General features: G+C 28.0%; 1 protein-coding gene across 1 annotated transcript in view; it reads left to right on the forward strand.

Moving 5' to 3' along the window:
- The first annotated feature begins 13,510 nt into the window (after positions 1-13,510).
- Positions 13,511-19,838, forward strand: part of LOC122505147 (synaptic vesicle glycoprotein 2B) — a 68,643-nt gene continuing 62,315 nt past the window's right edge. Inside the window, exon 1 of the mRNA XM_043616621.1 lies at positions 13,511-13,681. The gene's annotated coding sequence lies outside the window, so the exon portion shown is untranslated. The remainder of the gene's footprint in view (positions 13,682-19,838) is intronic.

Consider the following 19,838-nt stretch of genomic DNA (forward strand, 5'->3'; position numbering starts at 1 on the left):
GGGAGTCAGCCATCAAATTACGCCCCATCTGCTTTGATAGCCGCGCTCCATTTCATTAATATCTTGATGAAACCGTTCTCTTTGTTCCTCGCTATATTCTCCTAAATTTTTCGGAAAGTATAACTTAGATGTGAATTTAGGAAATAGATCATCAAACTAATCAAGCATCTCAATTTTTGAAAGCTTTTAATCATACCATTTGCTATTAGTTCTCAATTCTCGCTCTTATGATTGCCAAGAAAGTTTTCAATAAATCCCTTAAAACTAAGCCACGCATATTTCTTCATTTTATTCATTACTGTGATGAATTTCTCATTTTTAACAGTTTGCGAAGTTGTGGCCCAGCAAAAATCCCCTACCTTACTTTCGCATCAGAGATCTCTGGAAATTTTTGTTTCTGGTACTTGAAACATTTCCCTTCTTTATCTACAGACTTTACAAACTGTTTCGTTACCCCTAGTTTAATATGTAAAGGTGGTAGAATTAACTTTGTGCAACACCTGTAAGGAAAGTAATACTTTGCATGCCTGTAAAGTAGGCGCAAAACAGTACTTTGCTGCACTAGTGCGGCAAAGAGCTTACTTTGCTGCACTAGTGCGGCAAAGTGGTTATTTTGCTGCAAAGTGCTTACTTTGCTGCACTAGTGCGGCAAAGTTCTTAAACTTTTGGGTTTTTTTGGTGATATACATAGGTATTTGTTTTCTATTTGTAGAATACCTGTTTTTTACAGTAATATACGCGTAAAAAACCACGAATATTAAGTGCGGTAACATACGTTCCAAACCCTGCTAAACAGTACGTATGTTGGCGTCAACTAGCGTTTCCAAACAGCTTTTTTTATCAAAACCAAAAGGTGTTGCACAAAGTACTGTGTGCAACACGTACGAAAGAAGATTTTCCAACTTCGTGCAAATTGCTGCCCTCGCTTCGCTCGGGACAGCAAACTTTGCACTCGTCGGAAAACAGCTTCTTTCTGTACTTGTTGCACAATATACTATTGTGGATTTAACTAGAGGATTCTTTATGATATTTTTGGAACCTGGTGGAAATGATGTTTTTTTGGGCCATTCTTTTTGTATGTAATGATTTTTTCGATCTCTACTGTCCCACAAACATAAAAAACAAGGTGTTATCGTAAAACCTGCTTGTTGTCCCAACATGATACTTATAATTTTAAAATCTTCACAAATTCGCAACCGTCGCGTCGCCTCTATTGTCCATATGTCCTTCACTCTGTCTTTATTTTTTTGAAATATTTAAATGTTAACAATTTTTAAATAAGTATGCGATCTGTAAGGAAATCATTTAGGCTGATGATTTGATTTGTAATAATGACAGTTTCCTTACTTATAGAATTATCAACCCGTGTTTTAATATGAATTTAAACCTATCTGTATTACAATTGAAACTAACATATATAAGGTGTTTCCATAGAGGTACACCCCTTATTAAGTATACAATCTTTTAAATAATCGTTGCTTTTGGTGAAATTTAACACGATTTTCATAATGTTGCAAAAAGTTAATAATTTTAATCGTTAAAGGATACCCAAGTAAAAAAGTCCTCAGAATGTCAACAAACCTTGAGCGGACCCGGTAAAAAGAGGTTGGTTGAAAGAAATTAAAATTTGTAATCATTTGAATTCCACTTATGACATAAATTTTGCTGATACTTTAATTAATTTTATTAAAAAGAAAATAAAATGCATTAAAATTACAGCATATGTCGCCTCAATTCACAATGCTTTTAATTCCAAACCAATGTCATTTTTTGAAATTTTGTATTAATTTTTTATTCTATTTTAATCAACCTCTTCTTACCCGGGACTCCTACCTGCAGAAAGTTTGGTAGTTTTTAAAAATATTAAAAGCTGCTATTCAATAATGTTTGAATATCTTAATCCACCAGATATTCGACAGACTTTCTAGAGAGATAGAAGTCCGTTGAAAATCTGCAGAAAGTTTACAGACATTCTGGGTGTTATCGGCGTGCTCACGAATTAAGATCCAGATCACTCTCTGGTGCTCACTTTAATTTTTCAATGTGATAATTATGTGTTTCTATTTTTCAGTAATATGTTGTAATTGGTTACTTTGGTAAGCTCTTAACTTTCATTTCTTGTTCAAAAATTGTGAAAATGTATGAAATATCTAGATATCTTCTAGAAATATTTTGTCAAAATCCAACCTACAGTTTGGAAATGTTTTTAGTCAGAGTACACTCTGGTTTATCTGATAACAATTTTCTGGGGAATTTGAAAAAAAAATTTCCAAACTGTAGGTTGGGTTTCGACAAAATATTTCCAGAACCTACAGGATATTTCGTACATTTTCACAATTCACAATTTTTGAGTTTTGTTTGTTTACTATATCACCCAGTTCGTGAACGAAGGGATTAGAGAAAAAAAAATTTTTAGAAAATAGTTTACACAAATATTAATATTTTTTAAAGTTTCAAAGTTGCTAAAAAGTTCATAAAACCATGTACTATCTGATGCAATATACATTATTTTAATAAAGTTTTAATGAAAAGTCGCAAAATAATTATGAAAATCAGTCTTTTTTGCAGTCAAAAAGGTATGTAACGCCTTAAGAGCTTACCGAAGTAATTTGTAATTGTGTAATGGTGGCGATAGACTATTTAAAAGCGACTAAAACGTAGAAAAATTTCTGAGTGTACAATTTAGCATACAATCTTTAAATTTTAAATGTACTTATTTAACACTTATTGTAATCAATGGTTTTTGTGCTGTTAATTATAAACAATAAAAGAAGTACATATTTCAAATATTTGTATTTTATTTCAACTTGATATTTTTAATTTCTCCTTCTTCACTTATTAAATCTTCTCTTTTCAACACAAATTATTATTATTATTATTATTATTAGAGCATACCTAATAATTAATTAAATAAAAATTTGTATAATCTTACATAACCAGAAAATTTCGCCGTAATATTTATAAAAATGCTAAAAATTTTCAAAGTTGTATATCCCCTTTGTTTATGAATATTTTTTCAAAAAATTTTTACTATATTTTTAGTTGTAAAAATTGTAAATATAATTATTGAGTATTAAACTTTCCTTTGCGATTTTTTTTGGTGGACAGAAAAGTTTACAGATTTTAAAAATGAATCTGGATCAAAATAAATTTTTTTTTCTTAATTCACTTACATGATTTTTCTAAATAAATATGGTACTTTTTCCTGCTTTTAAGAATTTTTCGGAACAGATGGAAAAAATTCTTTTCCAAACATAATGGAATTGTTGTGATTTTTAGGTAAATTTCAGAAAAGATAGAGAATTTTCCTAAAAAGGTAATCAGTTTTTTGCGACAGTTCTGATAATTATTTTAAGTTTAAAGAAATGTTTAAAGAATTAGTGCTAAGTTTATTACATTCTCAAAAAAAAAAAAAAGTATGGAATTTTTTAACTATATTTTTAAAAACTGAAAAGTAATTTATTAGATTCAAATAATTAATTACTTATATCAATTATTATCAATGTTAAAGATTTTTTATATTATTTTATATATTATAATTCAGTATATTATGATTATTTACTTACAGTCAATATTTATTAGTAATAATATTTATGAAATTTTTAGTAAAAAATTAAAACTACAAAATCAGTAAACAATACTTTATTAAAAAAAATTATTAAATTTAAAATAAATAATTTTTGTAAAGAATATACCTAAAAGTCTTAATAAAATTTATTATAGAGACCGTAAAACATTTTCATTTTAAGGCAAAAAAATAAAATGCGTAAAATATTGTTTCGTTTTGAAAGGTTTGTCACATCTGGTTTGTCTTAGGATGACCTGCTAAGGGTTTCTTCGTTACAAGAAAGTCTATTTTATGACTTTTTCAATACATTTTTTTTCTTATAGTTTTATTTAACTGACAAATTTTTCGGATTGAAATGTTCCCTCGAAATATTTGGAAATTTTTTCTTTTTTCAAAGAAATTACCCAAGGAAGGCATTTTGTGCGTCAGTTGCTCTTAAGCATTTGCCGGAGTAAGCACAAAACGCGAATGAGAAATTAATGTTGTTTAAATAAATATTACAAAGTGAAAGTGAAAAATTAAATTCAAGGATTAATTAAGTCTTATTCAAGGAGCATATAAAAGGTAAGTAATATTTACATATTTATTAATATGATTATAAAAATATTTTAAAAGTTATTGTCTTTAGGTTTAAGGTTTCAGATTAGTGCTCTTTACATTTGAATTAGTTAAAAATATTTCATTATTAATAAAATCATGACTGATTTTTTGCTTTATCAATTAATAAAAAAATTATTATTATTGAAAATTTACTAATTTTTACGAAATAAAAACTATATTATATTACGTTAATTGAGTTAGTTAACAGAAATTTTAATTTAAAATAAATATCTAATTTTGCTAAAAATTTATGAAAAAGCATACTACTTCTTTTCATGAACAGAGGGGGCCCCCTTAGTCCATTCTAGAATTTCAATGTTAATTTCTCGACCACTTTTCTCTTAAAATATTAATAAATAAAGCTATTTTTTTGTGAATAACTAAAACATAATGAGGAAAGGCACTGCGGTGCTAATGTTTTGATAATTAAAAAATTTATTATTATAAAACACTTTTTAATTTTTAAGAAAATGTGAGGTTAAGAATGAGCGGTACAACTGATAATTTAAAAGTGATTTATAATAATTAATTTTTTAATTATGAAAAATGATGTACTACAGTGCCCTTTCTCATTATATTTTAGTTATTCACAAAAAAGTAGCTTAATTTATTTAATATTTTAAGAGAAAAGTGGTAGAAAAATTAACATTCAAGTTCTAACAGTCACATACCAGTTAAACAAAAAATATGTTTAAAAATCTTATTTGTGATTTAAACTTAAAAGTTAATAATAAATATTATACCTTAAAATCAATCTTTAATTATCTTTGATAAATTAAATATTTTATTTCTTTAATTGAATTAAACAATATGTTTCAATTAGACTTAAATATTTTTGAACAAAATTTGTTTGAATCAAATAAATTGTTTTAAAGAAAAATTACTTGGTTCAAGTATTTATATTTATTCTATACAATGCGCTATACCTTCGCTCAGTGTCCCAGCTGCACGGTAGGGAAAACATACTTTCTTTCACGGGAGTATTTTGATAACTAAGACTTGTTTATACCATTCCTCTCGGGGTTTATGACTAAATGCCATAAAATTATAAATGTGCAAGGAAAGAAAGAATCGTTTCTCTCTTTGTGTACCTACATTATTAAAAAGTGTTTAGATAAATATTTCAAATTCATTTCAATGTTATTTGCTTTTTGAGCTCTAAATGAAATTATTTTCATTTAGAAAATAATTTTATTTTTTATTATTATTTTTTTTTATTTTTATTTATTATTTTTTAAATATTAAAAATTAAAATTTCTCTCCGTGTAAGTGGTATCTTATGTGGCGATTTTAATTTACTATTGAAATCTGTTTCTGTTCAGAACACAAACACACACTTGATATTTGTGTTCATGTGTTTTGGAAAGAGTCCTTCCGAAAAATAAAATATTTTCATAGAAAAAATCTCAAAATTTACTTTTGGCCGTCTCTCACGGAATGTACAGGAAAAATACTTATAATTTTTTACTTTTAGCTTCAACTTTAATTTTTAATTGTTCACATTACTTTTCTCTTTTTCCCATGCAAAAAAATGTAGAAGGATTACACTTAAATTTTTATTATTTTTCAACAATTTGTTGTTTACATTTATTGTTAGTCACAAAAGGTTGATTGATTTCTTTCGAATAATTATTATATTAACCCCTTCGCTGTGAAGAGAAAAATCTATAAAGTGGGTCCAAAATGTTAAGAAATTTTTTGGCAACCAAAATTTGTGAGATTCAGTACACTTAAGTTTTGGGGGTCGCTGATGACGAATCTGAAGTCACATTTTCAAAATTCAAAATGGCGGACGAATTTTTTTGAATTCATCGGATTCGCTTGAAACTTGTTACTCGGGGGTTTACAGGGTCGCTGATAACGAATCTGAAGTTCATTTTTAAAAATTCAAAATGGCGGATCCAATATGGCGAACATATATTTTTTAATTTCTCGGATTAGCTTGAAACTCGTTACTGTAACTAACACGCGTAATAAATAAACGAAAGGTAAACACTTAGAAGTCGGATTAATACCTATTGTTTCTCGAATCAATTTGAGTAAATTAAATCTAATGAATATTATAAATGTAGGAGTGTCCAAAATTTTAATAAGACGAATATACGATAATAAGACGATTTTATTATAGAAAAGTTGATTAATGTAAAATATCAAAACAAAAGACGATATATGCCTTGTGCAAATTACATTCTAGGAATAGGGAGTGTTCAGAAATCATGTCTTTATTTTGGAAAATCTTTGCTTTTATACAAAAAGAAAGACTTAACTTATAGGTATTCATTTATTTATTATGTTTTTTTAAAAAAATCCTTATTTTTTTCGTTTTTTTAAGAGCGATTTGAAGCGAATCCGATAAATTTAAAAAATACGATCGCCATATTGGATCCGTTATTTCAAATTTTTAAAAATCTAACCTCATATTCGTAATTAGCGACCTCGGGTCGCTAATTACAAATATGACGTCAGATTTTTAAGAATACAAAATGGCGTTGATAATATGATAAAAATCAAATTTAAATTGTTTTATACGTTAATGTTTACATTGATTTTATATACGTTCTTAAATAAAGGTTACAAAATTTACTGAAGATTTTTATAGTCTTGTTTTGACAATTTTATTCATTTATACTTATTTTGATACTGAATAATTCAAAAAAGTAATAATTTTTTACAAATTGTAATTAATTTGTACACTTAAAAGTATTATATGTTTAAATTCATCAATATACAATAAATTTTTTAACCAATTAAAAAAATATTATTGCTTTAAACAATTTTTTAACATCATCGTATAATTTACATTTTTTAAAATAATTCTGCATAGTGTAAGGATTTTTAGCACAGATTGGTAGTCTTATAGTGATTACAATTTCGCGGTAAAAGTATGAGCTTTTCATCTTTGCCGCGAGATGGCTTAAAGCTTTTTCACCTATAAGTAAGAACGATTCGTTTTCTATTATAAGAGCTTATTACATTTGTGAATTAATAATGTAAAAGATTTTGATATACTAAAAATATTAATTATACTTAAAAAACACAAGAAATCTCTCCGAGTAACAAGTTTCAAGCACATCTAATCAATTTTTTAGAAAAGCGCCTTACACATTATATCGTTCATTAAAAATGTTGAGAAACTAATTACAGATTCGTAATCAGCGACCCCAAAAACCCCCGAGTAACGATTTTTAGACAAATTGAATCGATTAAAAAAAAAGCGTCCGCCATATTAGATCCGCCATTTTGAATTTTGAAAAACCAACATTGGATTCGTAATCAGCGACCCCAAAAACCCTTAAGTATACAATTTCATCAAAATCTATCAAAGCGTTTGTCCACATTAACAATTTGTTGTGAACTTAATTATTTGTTAATATAAATTGTTTATAACATTCGAATATTTACCAGCACAAATTTTTTACAATTTACAGAGTACTCTAGGTGTGTTTCTAAAATGTTTTTAGCATGTGCCATTCGATTATAGAGGCTGGAGATAACTTTTTCTTAAAAATAGATGCTTTTGTTAAACTTTGCAATAAAATAATAAGGCATAATAAAATGAAGGCTCTAGACTATTATGAACAGTAAATTGCAGTTTGGCCCCACTGTGCTCTGGCTGCCATAGTTTTGCCGACCATCGGCCCGACCAACAGAAATTAGGGTTTTGTAAACTTTGGCACCCATAGTCGGCCCAACCTTGGGTGGATACAGTAGCCTAAGTCGGCCCGACTTTGGCTGCCGACCTGTGCCCGACCTGCCAACTCTGGCGGCCGACCAAAATTCGCACCTGGGTATTTAAAAAAAAATTTTTTTTAATTCTTTGTCAGATTTCAATTATTTTCAATTTTTTAATGAAATTTCTAGATAAAATTTAATTATTTTTAAAAAGTTTTAAAAATTCTGAAAAATTCAATTATTTAAAAAAATGTGAATAAAATTCTAAGCAAGAATTCAATTATTTTCATAAATAACAAGAGTTATCGAAGAATTTCAATTATTTTTATAAAATGATAGAAAATTGCATTTATTCTTTCAATTTTTTTTTAAATTCGCCGAAAGAATTCAATTATTACTAAAAATTTTGATAAATCTTCATAAAAATTCAATTTTAAAAAATATGCAATTAATGAATAAGTTATTGATTTTGGTATTTAAATAATTGAATTCTCGGGAAATTTTCTAATAAAAATTGATTAAAAAATGAATTTCACTTAAAAGTTTAAATTATAATTGAAAAATTAAAAAGATTATAGCGTGAATTTTTAGAAATACATCATTAGATTTTGAAAAGGGTTAAAATTAAAATCTTTGAAAATTTTGTCTGGAAATCAGGGAAAAACAAAATAAAAATTTTCTGGCAACCCTTCTGTGAAAAATTTTGTTATTTTTGAAAATAATTGAATTCTTCATAAGAACTGTAAAATCTTATAATGCGTCTTTTTTTTAATATATATAATTATAATTTTATCCTTTGTAATAAGTTACTTCAACTAAATAAATTTAAAACATTAGCTATTAAAATTAAATTTTTAAAATACTACAAATGATCACTTTAAAATGTTTATGTCTGCTTATAAGTATTTCCTGAAATAGTTTGTTAAAATTATTGATGTTGACAAGAATACTTTAAAGTAAGTTTTCTCATACTAAGAGTTAAGGCCAGAGTTAAAATCTAAAAACATTTTATTCAAAAATTGTTTTATGTATAACTACATTGACAAAAATATATTGTTGCAGTCTGACAATGCCACTATTTAAAGTAACAAATTTTGGAGGCAAGAAAAGGAACTTAGCTGTTGGATCCAGTCTTGAAGAATTAATGTCAAATGCCTGTCAAAAATTAAAACTTCCTTCAGATGTTACATATAAGGTAAATATATAGATTATTAAAGTTTTAAATTACTCATAAGCACAATTGTAGAAAGAATATGTTGTACATTCTGAATATTACTTTGTATATTTTACAGATTGTTCTTGAGGATGATGGAACTGATATTGATGATTATGACATGCTTATCATGCTAAAAGAGGCTTACACAAATGCTGCTTTACAATTAATGATCTTACCAGAGGATATGGATTGGGAACCTGTAGCCAAAAGACCTGCGATTGGGAATTCACCTTGTACAGGTAAAGAAAAATAATAAATTCAACTAGCATGAAAACATTGTGAACATTTGATACTATTTTATTTCTTAATAAAATGTTTTCACAACTGTAAACTTTTTGATAAGATGTGTTTAAACTAGGAAGCATCAAGTTTTCAATAGAATGTTTTTTAATACCATTGTATAAATTTGCAGAAAACCAAACCAGCAGCATTTTAACTTCATCTGTAAGTTCGAAAGTCAGTACCATTGTTCCTTTGGGGTCAGTGTCTATGCCAATTATTTGGGAAAAATTGGTTCCTGAAGGATTTGAAGACTCTTCTAAAAATAGTCCGGCCTTGGACAATCAGTTTGTTAGAAATCTGGCAGATTACATGAAAAATAGCCTCAAAGATACTGCATTAAAAACTGCCGAACATGTAGCTAGACAGACCGTGAATAAATTCCCCAAGGCCTTTGCCTGTAAAACCTGGGATGACAAGTCCACTGACAACAGTTGCACATATTCTGATGGAATTAATATTCTGAAAATGAGAATTTATGATCGGGTGCGGTATATTATGGCAGATAAAGATATAAAAAAAAGAAAAAGAATTTCACATCAGGAAAGTGAAGAAGCTGAAGATGTTCGATTGGAAAATAGTAAAATTAAATCTGAATCATCAAAAAGGTTCAAATTAGAACAAAATGAATATGGATGCGTTGCGTATCAACCTTCTTTGCCATATGGAGAATCAGAAGAAAGTCAGATGGAAAAAAAAGAAGTTTTATTAAAAGACTTTAGAGAAGGACACCTAAGTGAAGAACAAAGGAAAGATTTATTAAATAAAACATACTCATATCAACGTATAATCATCAATAAAAGAAGCAATCAGGATTCACAGCTGTCTGAAATTCTTTTATTACATTGGCCACACTTAATGACACTGTCTTATTTTCTTGAACATTCTTCTGTTCTTCTTGGAAAAAATGTTCTTAATATTTGGAACGGAAATATTGAGAAAAAGGGAACCATAATATATGATTATTTTTATTACTACAGTCGAAAATTTAAAAATATAAATAATCGTCCAAAAAAATCCAAAGATATAGAAGAAGAAATAAAGAAAGCAAGCGAAGCTTGTAAAAATTTAAATAGCAAGTTACCTAAAACGATTGCTATTTTTCTTATGCTTTCCTATCACTTTGGAGAAAAAAAGCTCTTAACTCTTGTCGTAAGTTTAATTTAAATATACAAAAATAGAAACTAAGACATAAAAATTGACCGATATTAATGAAATTTATTTTTTTCAGGACCTTAACTCTACAAATGAAGTTTTCGAAGACGATTCTTCAAGACCGATGTTGTTCGTAACAGGAATGTCAGAATACGACGAGTCTTGCAAGTGCAAGATTGTAATTGAAAAGCAAACTGTTTTAGAGGTCGATGGAATTTTAAGAGGAATATTGATTTTCTTATTAACCCATTATGTATATGGGTATAATTACGATCCAGAAAAATCATCTTCTTTGGAATTCATTCAACGGTAAATTTCATATTTTATCATGTTACTAAAACTAGGCCCTCCGTCGACTGCTTTGCGGTCGATTACGTTTATTTAGTTTATTGTTAATGTTTATTTATTTTATTTATATTAATGAACTGACTCGCAAAGTTTAGTTTTAATTGTGTAAAGATTTAAATGTCCTACTTCAATAAATTTTTAGCATGAAATTTCCACGCTAAAAAAATGTAATTTAAATGTGTTTAGTAAAGTTTCAAACTACATTTCTAGGAAAGTTTGATAATAAACATTTATTGCAGTAGGACATTTAAATCTTTTTACAATTTTTCCCTAACTTTGCAAGTAAATTCTTTAAATTTGAAAGTAAATCTTATTTTTTATATTTAATAAATAATTTAAAATTAGAAAGAAATAAATTAAATTTTTAATAATATAAATATTTTTTTGTTTTTGATGAAAAATCAGAAATAAGTTTTAAAGTATTTTTTTCAGGGACCGTCTCGAAAGTTTAATTTCGTTTTAGTGTTTGAGTTGACACGAAACTAAATTAACAAAGTGACTTTAGTTTCAAGTCGACACGAAACTAAATTAACAAACTGAGTTTAGTTTCGTGTTGACACGAAACTAAATTAACAAAATGAATTTAGTTTCGTGTCGACACGAAACAAAAGATTGAAAAACATAATTATTTAGTGTCAATCGCAGAAAAATTATTTCCCCTGACTTACGTAACTAGAGCAACGTAAGTAATTAATGTAAGTTACGTAACCAGAGTAAATTACGTAACTACAGTAACTTACGTAAATGATCAAACTTACGTAAGTTACGTAACTAGAATAAATTACACAATTAAATAAACTTACGTAATTTACGTAATTTACGTAAATGTGATTATTTACGTAATTTAAGTAAATTTGATTATTTATGTAAGTTATTGTACGTACGTAACTTACGTAAGTTTTTTAATTGCGTAAGTTATTCTAGTTACGTAACTTAAGTAAATGTTATTAATTGTGCAAGTTATTCTACTTACGTAAGTTTAATCATTTACGTAAGTTATTCTAGTTACGTAATTTACTCTGGTTACGAAAGTTACTGTAGTTACGTAATTTACTCTGGTTACGTAGCTTACATTAATTACTTACGTTGCCCTAGTTACGTAAGTCAGGGGAAACAATTTTCCTGTGATTGACACTAAATAATTATGTTTTTCAATCTTTTGTTTTGAGTCGACACGAAACTAAACTCAGTTTATTAATTTAGTTTCGTGTCGACTTGAAACTAAAGTCACTTTGTTAATTTAGTTTCGTGTCAACTCAAACACTGAAACGAAAGTAATTTTCTATTTAGTTTCGCTTCCGAAGCGGTCCCTGATGTTTTTAATAAAAAAATGGAATTTTTGTCCTACCTACACGAAAAGTATGTCATTTCAAGCACTTAAGGTGGGCGCAAAGTAACTGATTCTCGCCCGGGGTCGGGGTAGCGGGCGCAAAAGTTCATTTACGCCCGCTGACGTCACACAAGCGGGCGCAAAAGTACTTTTGCGCCCGCTTCATCTAGCCCGAGCGGGCGCAAAAGTACTTTTACGCCCGCTTCGCTCGTGCCCTCAATGCCATACTTTTCATGCAGTTAGGACAAAAAATTATGTTCGCAACATGGGCGCAAAGGTGATTACGACTTTGGCGAGAATTCGGGACCTCGGGGACACTTTCGCACCCTCGGCTTCGCCTCGGGCGCAAAAATGTCCCCTCGGTCCCTTCATCCCGCCATCGTCGCAATCACCTGTTTTGCGCCCTTGATACGATAATAACTATTTTGTTTGTTTTGTCAGTAAATAAAATAAAGTAATAATTTTTTAGAAATGTTATTATTATTTTTTAATTTATGTGCAAAGTAATAGAACTAATTTTAATATACGTCAAAAAATTCTATTATAAAAGTGTTAATAATAAATTATCTATTTTTTATTTTGCAGTATGCTGCTGGATGTAAATCCTCTTAAAGGACACAAAAGAGGTCGTCAACGAAAAGGAGCACAACTTCGAGAAGACACCAAAGTAACAAGATTAATAAATAATATTATAAAAAATGAACTTTAGTTATTAATGTGAAAATCTTATATAATTATTTTTAAATTACATAAAGTAATATTTTATTTTCTGTTATTATGTGTAGTTTTTAGTATGTGTACTATTGTAGTACCTCTTAAGTTCTGACATGTATCGTATTAGTTTTGACTTAAAAAAGTAAAAAATATAAGTACTTATAAAATTGTTACCATTAATCTGCTATCTCATTACCGTAAAGGTACCCTTCCAAAACATAAAATATATCATCACTTTTTTAATACAATTTTTATTAAAAGATTTATAATTTAAGCGAATTTTAAATATATCTAGATAAAAAGAAGAAGAATTCTTTTCTTACCCGAATTTTAATTTCTCCCAAATGTTATTTAACAGAAACTGTATTGAAGCCATTTATGTATTAACACCTAAAAAAATGTTCTCGTTAAATGTTTTAATATCATGTAATAATTTTCAAGTTTTTTTATACGAACATTATTTCTGCTCTTAATCTGATAAATATAAATAAATTCTCAACAGTTAAATTACAAGAGACTTACTACCTCAAGTCAATAGTGGATGAGTCTTTCTTATTGGTGGGGCTAGTTTCCGATTTCACAGTTCCGTGTGTGGTTCATAAGGTAGCATTTGTATCAACAGATTGACAGTCGTACTCATCACGAATTGACCCTCCGGAGTGATTTAGTTTATTGTCAATAAACTGCGATGTAAAAACTTTTGCGAAAAATAATTTTTTTAAAAAAAAAAGTTTTCGTGTGAGTGCATATCAAGAAAATTTTCTATTATATTTCCTATGAGACAAGGGATTATGATTAGGTAAGTATCGATTAAATCCTTTATATATCATTAATTATGACAGGTTCATTACTTCAGCGCATATTTAACAATTTTTTGTGTTTTTGTCATATTTCAAAGTGTATGAAAATTTATTCATTTAATGATTTCCATTTTTTCTTGTAGTTTGATACTATTACGCAACACTTTCAACTTTATTCTATTTTTCCAAAAAAATAGAAGCAAATTTTTTTTTGTAAATTAGAAAATCTTTACAAGTTAAAAACTATTCGGTTTACACATAACTTATTAAAAGTTCAAAAGAATGTTTTTTTTCAAGTGACTTTTTATGGAATCTACTTTAAAATTTCTGCACTTTGCTACCCTTTTTTAAATAAGATATCACGAATAAAAGAATAGGAAGCAGAAAATTAAAAATATAACATTATAATATCAAAAATATAATTAATTTTTAAATTTTCGTCTGTCAATTTGGATTCGGCTATTTAAAATTTTTAATTTTAGACTTCAAAATCATGATACAAGTTTCAAGTAAATTTTGAAATTTTTACTTTAGATTCATTTTCAGTGATTCCAAAAACTTTTTTTAAAAAAACTTCATAACCCAATAAGATTGATTTTAATTTTTTTTTGTCCGACATATTATGTCTGCCATTTTGAATTATTGAAATGGGACTTCAGGTTCGTTATCACCACCCGAAAATACTTAAATTCTTAAATACTAATTGTAAGTGTGATAAAAATTGAATCAGTGGAAATAATTCGGGCTTTAATGGGTTAACAAGTTAAGGGCGGATTATTCTTCCTCTTTGTTGCTTTCATTTAAATCTGAGCATCCTTCTATTGAGAGTATAGTTTCCATTCTTGAATGCAATTAATAAATTAATTAATTGAAGTATAGAAACTGTAAGTAAATTAATAAATCCGTTTGGCTTTAAAAATTCTTTAAATTGCAGGCCATATAATGTTCCAAAATAGAACATTTTATGCTTTTTTGAAGCTTCTATACAATGAATTAAAAGTATTTAAACTTAAATGTTAATTTAATACCAAAAGTCCACAAAAAGTAATTTTTTTAAAATTTCATTTTTAAAAAATCTTTATAACTTCTATATTCTATACCTTATAGAGATGGAAAATAGAACATTTTATGGGTTTGTGAAGCATTTATATAATTTATTAAAAGTATTTAAACAGTAATGTTAATTTAATACCGAAAAACCACAAAAAGTAACTTTTATCAAAATTTTATTTTTTTAAAAAGTTCGTAACTTCTAATTTCTAGGCCACATAAAGTTCCCAAATAGGTCATTTTATGCACTTTTATAGCATCTGAGCAATAAATTAAAAGTATTTAAACTTAAATGTTAATTTAATACCAAAAAGCCATAAAAAGAAACTTTTTTTAAATTTCATTTTTTAAAAATATTTATAATTTTTTAATTTTAGGCCTTATAAACTTGGAAAAGAGTTCATTTTTTGCATTTTTGAAGCATCTATACAATAGATTAAAAGTATGTAAACTTAAATGTTAATTTAATACCAAAAAGCCATAAAAAGTAACTTTCTTAAAAATTTAATTTTTTTTAAAAAACTTCACAACATATAAAGTTTAAAAATATATCATTTTATGCATTTTCGAAGCATCTGTATAATTAATTAAAAGTATTTAAACTTAAATGTTAATTTAATACCAAAAAGCGACAAAAAGTAAGTTTTTTCAAAATTTAATTTTTTAAAAACTTTCATAACTTCTAAATAAAAAAAAAAAAAAAGCCTTATAAACTTAAAAAAAGAGTTCACTTTATGCGTTTTTAAAGCATCTGCATAATGAATTAAAAGTATTTAAACTTAAATGATAATTTAATTCCAAAAAGCCATAAAAAGTAACTTTTTTCAAAATTTCATTTTTTGAAATGTTTATAACTCTGGCTAACATGGCTGAAAGATGTGCAATAATAAGTTAAAAGATGCGTCTCAAAAAGCTCTACAAAATTAAGAAAAATCATATATCGGTATCAGAAGTTTTTTGAAAATTTTTGCAAAAAACTAATTTTAAAAAATTTTAAAACGCGAAAAAATATAATTAAACCTAATAAACAAAATTCAAAGACTGCTAATTTTTTATCCACTATAATCAGATCTACAATTAAAAAAAATTCATCCCTTTATTTTTATAGAACTCGAGATATTTTTGAAAATGTAATGTTGACAAACTCACATAAGGAATGACACTTAAATGTGATTTTTAGATTGCAAAGCAGTTAAAAGTTACTTTTTTAAATTTTTTTCGTGGTGTATTATGATTTTAGGTACTCAAAGAATATCAAAAAATTGTCTACTCCTTATAACGAGGTCAATTTTGATTAACTTAAATTTTACTAATGTTTATTTTAATAATTCATCTTCTTTCCATTTTTTTTTATATTCATTGCCAAATGTCTAAAACGGTCCTTTTAAGACTCTGAACAATCAATTGTATGGCTTATTAAAAAATTTTAACTTTCATAAACAATAAAATTTCGAAAATGGTGAAAAATAATTTTCTTAAATTTTAATAACAATAAACTTAGATGGTAAATACTAGAAGAAAAATTGTCATACCTTAACAACTTAAATATCGACAGAGTGATATTTCGCCGCTCCCTCCCCTTGAAAGTTTTATAAAAAAATTTTATTATGTTATTAAATATTTAATAATAAAAAATCCACACCGAAAAAAATGTTATCAATTTTAGACAATTTTCTTTCTTTTGCAGCACTAAAGTTTTCCTTTCTAATTGAGAGGATTTTCCCCTTTTTATATTTTTTATTAAATGTCACTTTTTAAACAGTTTTAAGCTGCGTTCAAAAAAACAAAAAATAACTTAAAAATCTCATTTCTAGTATAAATATTGTTTCAATTTTAGAGAAATAATTTCATTCAAAGAAGAAAGATTAATAATAATTAATTGAAATTATAAGTAGTTATATAATAAATAAATAACAATTAACTAATTATTTTGTGATCAAAAGACCTAAATTTGTAACAATTAGTAGCAAAAAAAAAAAAAAAATTCCGAAGCGCCATAATGCTTCAAGGAGGATGTATCTGCTTTAAAAAAAACATTTGCGTAACTCTTTTGGTTGTGGAAGAATTCATAAAAACACATTAAAGAATCTTACATACTCACGCGAATTTCGTTGTTAACACTTTTAGTTAGGGCCAATTTATTGTGTAACCGTAAATGTCACGTAAACTATTTTCAGCGAAATCAAGCAGGTATATATAGTAAGTGAAATATTAATGTAAATATTCAACTAAATCATGTATTGCTTAAGAAATATGAATTAAAGTTGCATGGGAGTAGTTTAGGAAAATCTAATTCAATAACTAAAGAATAAGTATGAAGATAATTACCAAAATTACGGAAACGGGTATAATTGACTATTATTATCGGATTATCGTACAATGGGGCTGTCGACCCTGTATGATCTCTCGGAAGTGTAAGGCGGAAATCACCGCTTTGTTCTTAATTCTAACAATTGGAAGAGTGGAGTTCTAGGAGTCACTCATGAAATACTTGCCATTTTTCAAATGATTCTAAAATATCATGTGTCGTTCATATGATTATACGTTGTTTTACGAAAAAATTACACTAACCTTTTTTCACCATCAAATGCTTCGTTCCTGTTAGATTATCTAACCTTTAGTGCGATGTCTCCAACTTTCAGTGAAATTCGCGCCTCATTAAATTGCATTACATTAACAAAAATTCTTAGTTTCTTTTAAATGGAAGAATTTTTTATAATCTTCATATGGTTAAAGAAGTAATTTAATTGCTTATAAAATAATAAAATAATATTAGTTCAAGGAAAATATTTCTAGTACGTTTTAGTTTAATTGTTGAGATGATTACTGCATTCATATAAGTCAAAAAGGAGTGTAGAGATTAAAATCTGAAATTGTTTTTCAAAATAAAATAGTATGACGACTCGGATGTTCCAGTAGGGCTGAATGATAAAATATGAATCAATAAAGGAAACAAATATAACGAAATGGATCAACATTACATTAAATATTGAAGACTTTAAAGGAACATCTTCCATTCTCTCCTTCCTCATTTTCTCCAAACTACTAACTTCTCCCAACCCAATTTCTCCCTCAACATAAACCCCGAACAGTTATAATCTACCCCCATAGGTAGATCTGCGGAAATTTTTGGGTAGAGATTGCCGAAAATTTTTTATAAAATTTTGTAGTGAATCTAATTTTTTGTTTTGATTTTCATTTGTAATGTTTTTTAACTTTTTGGTTTTTACTTCTGCTAGACTCATTCGAGAAATGAATAGAATATACCTGACATGGATTATCAGAAAGTTGGCAGTTAAGTTTTTAACATTCGTGTCATTAAAGTCTCCAGTTAATACTTCGACTTTTCCACTATGGTTCAACATTTGAATTGAAAAAATTGGCAGTAGATAAAAAGGCAGCACATGCTAGATACAGAGAGATGAAAATGATGTTAATTACTTATTGTTCTCTAAGTTAAGATCTAATTGTAAAATTTTATCAACGATTTTTTATAATAACTATATTCTAAACTCTGAAAACTCAATTCTTAAAAACTCTAAATACTTTTGGAATGTTATTAATTCAACTCGTCAAAACAGATTTATACCTAATTCTATGTTCTATGATCTCTCGAAGGCCTTTGATAGAGTCGATCATTATCGACTATAAGAATATAATATTCTTTTAAGTAAACTGAGAAGCATGGGTGTTCCTAGAAATTTGTTAATATTATTTAAAAATTATCTTCTTCACAGACCTTTAGTTGTTAAAATTAACCACGAATTTTCTGATACGTTTTCTGGTACATCCGGTGTACCGCAAGGGTGAAATCTGGGCCCCATGTTTCTTCTCATGTATATGAATGACCTACAATCAGTTTTTCGATTTTCACTTTTTATTTTGTTTGCCAACGATATTAAATGCTACAAAGTAATTGTACCTACGAATCCTTGTCGCGATTCCTCAAAATTAAAATCGGATCTGACTCGACTTGATGCGGGTGGTGTAGGGAAACCATATTAACGCTAATAAATCATCGGTTATTTCTTTTTCAAAACGAAGAACATTGGTTTATTGTTATACCACTGGTCGGGTTGAGTTAGCTAGAGTTAAGAGTATTCGCGATCTAAGTATTCTTTCATGCAACAATCTTTCTTTTAACGATCATATCTCACCCTGTAAAAAAAAGGATTGGGAGGTACGGGATTCCGTATTGCGAGTGCCAACCTGTCAATGCGGTATTCGCGAATTACCGCATTGGGTGTCGTGGTGAATACGGAAATCAAGGGGTCTCAATGCGGTGCAAGTTTTAAGCTTTTAAAAAAACGAAAATACGTGACAGGAGGAAATAATTAGTGTCAGTGGAAAAATATGCGAGTTAAAGGAATGAGAAAATAATAATAGTGAGTGTAAAAATGAAACTTTAAGAAAAAAAGGTAAGTTGAACTGTCAAATATGAGTCCAATGCGGCGTAGGCTGCTTTCAATGCGGTACACAATCGGTACATAGTGCAAGTCGCCAGTAGAGGGCAGAAGCAAGCAGAGCGAATCGAGCGAACACAGTGGCCCAGCTGACATATGATTTGAATTACATTACTTTCCAATTTTTTATTTGATAACCACGTTTCTGCATGAATCTAAACAATATTTTCGATTATTGTAATTTAGAAGATGCTTACCAATTGTACGTTGGCAGATTTAGTGAAAAGTGTCTGTGTACGGAGACAAATGTGTTAGAAAATGTTTGTTTACCTATTTCACGCCATTCAAACCAGTCAAAGTTGCTTTTGCTGTGGCGCATTGAAATCAGCCTATGCCGCATTGGGCCCATATTTTACAGTTCATCTAAACTTTTTCTTTTAAAGTTTAAATTTTACACTCACTATTAGTATTTTCTTATTCCTTTAACTCGCATTTTTCTCCACTGCCTTTCATTATTTACTCCTGTCAAGTATTTTCGTTTTTTTAAAGCTTAAAACTTGCACCGCATTGGGACTCCTTGATTTCCGCATTCACCACGACACCCAATGCGGTATTTCGCGAATACCGCATTGGCAGGTTGGCACTCGCAATACGGAATCCCGTACCTCCCAATACTTTTTTTTTACAGGACAGTGGTAGTTTC

The sequence above is a fragment of the Leptopilina heterotoma genome, unplaced genomic scaffold (genome assembly GCF_015476425.1).
Source record: "Leptopilina heterotoma isolate Lh14 unplaced genomic scaffold, ASM1547642v1 Lhet_343, whole genome shotgun sequence".
Taxonomy (NCBI): Eukaryota; Metazoa; Arthropoda; class Insecta; order Hymenoptera; family Figitidae; genus Leptopilina; species Leptopilina heterotoma.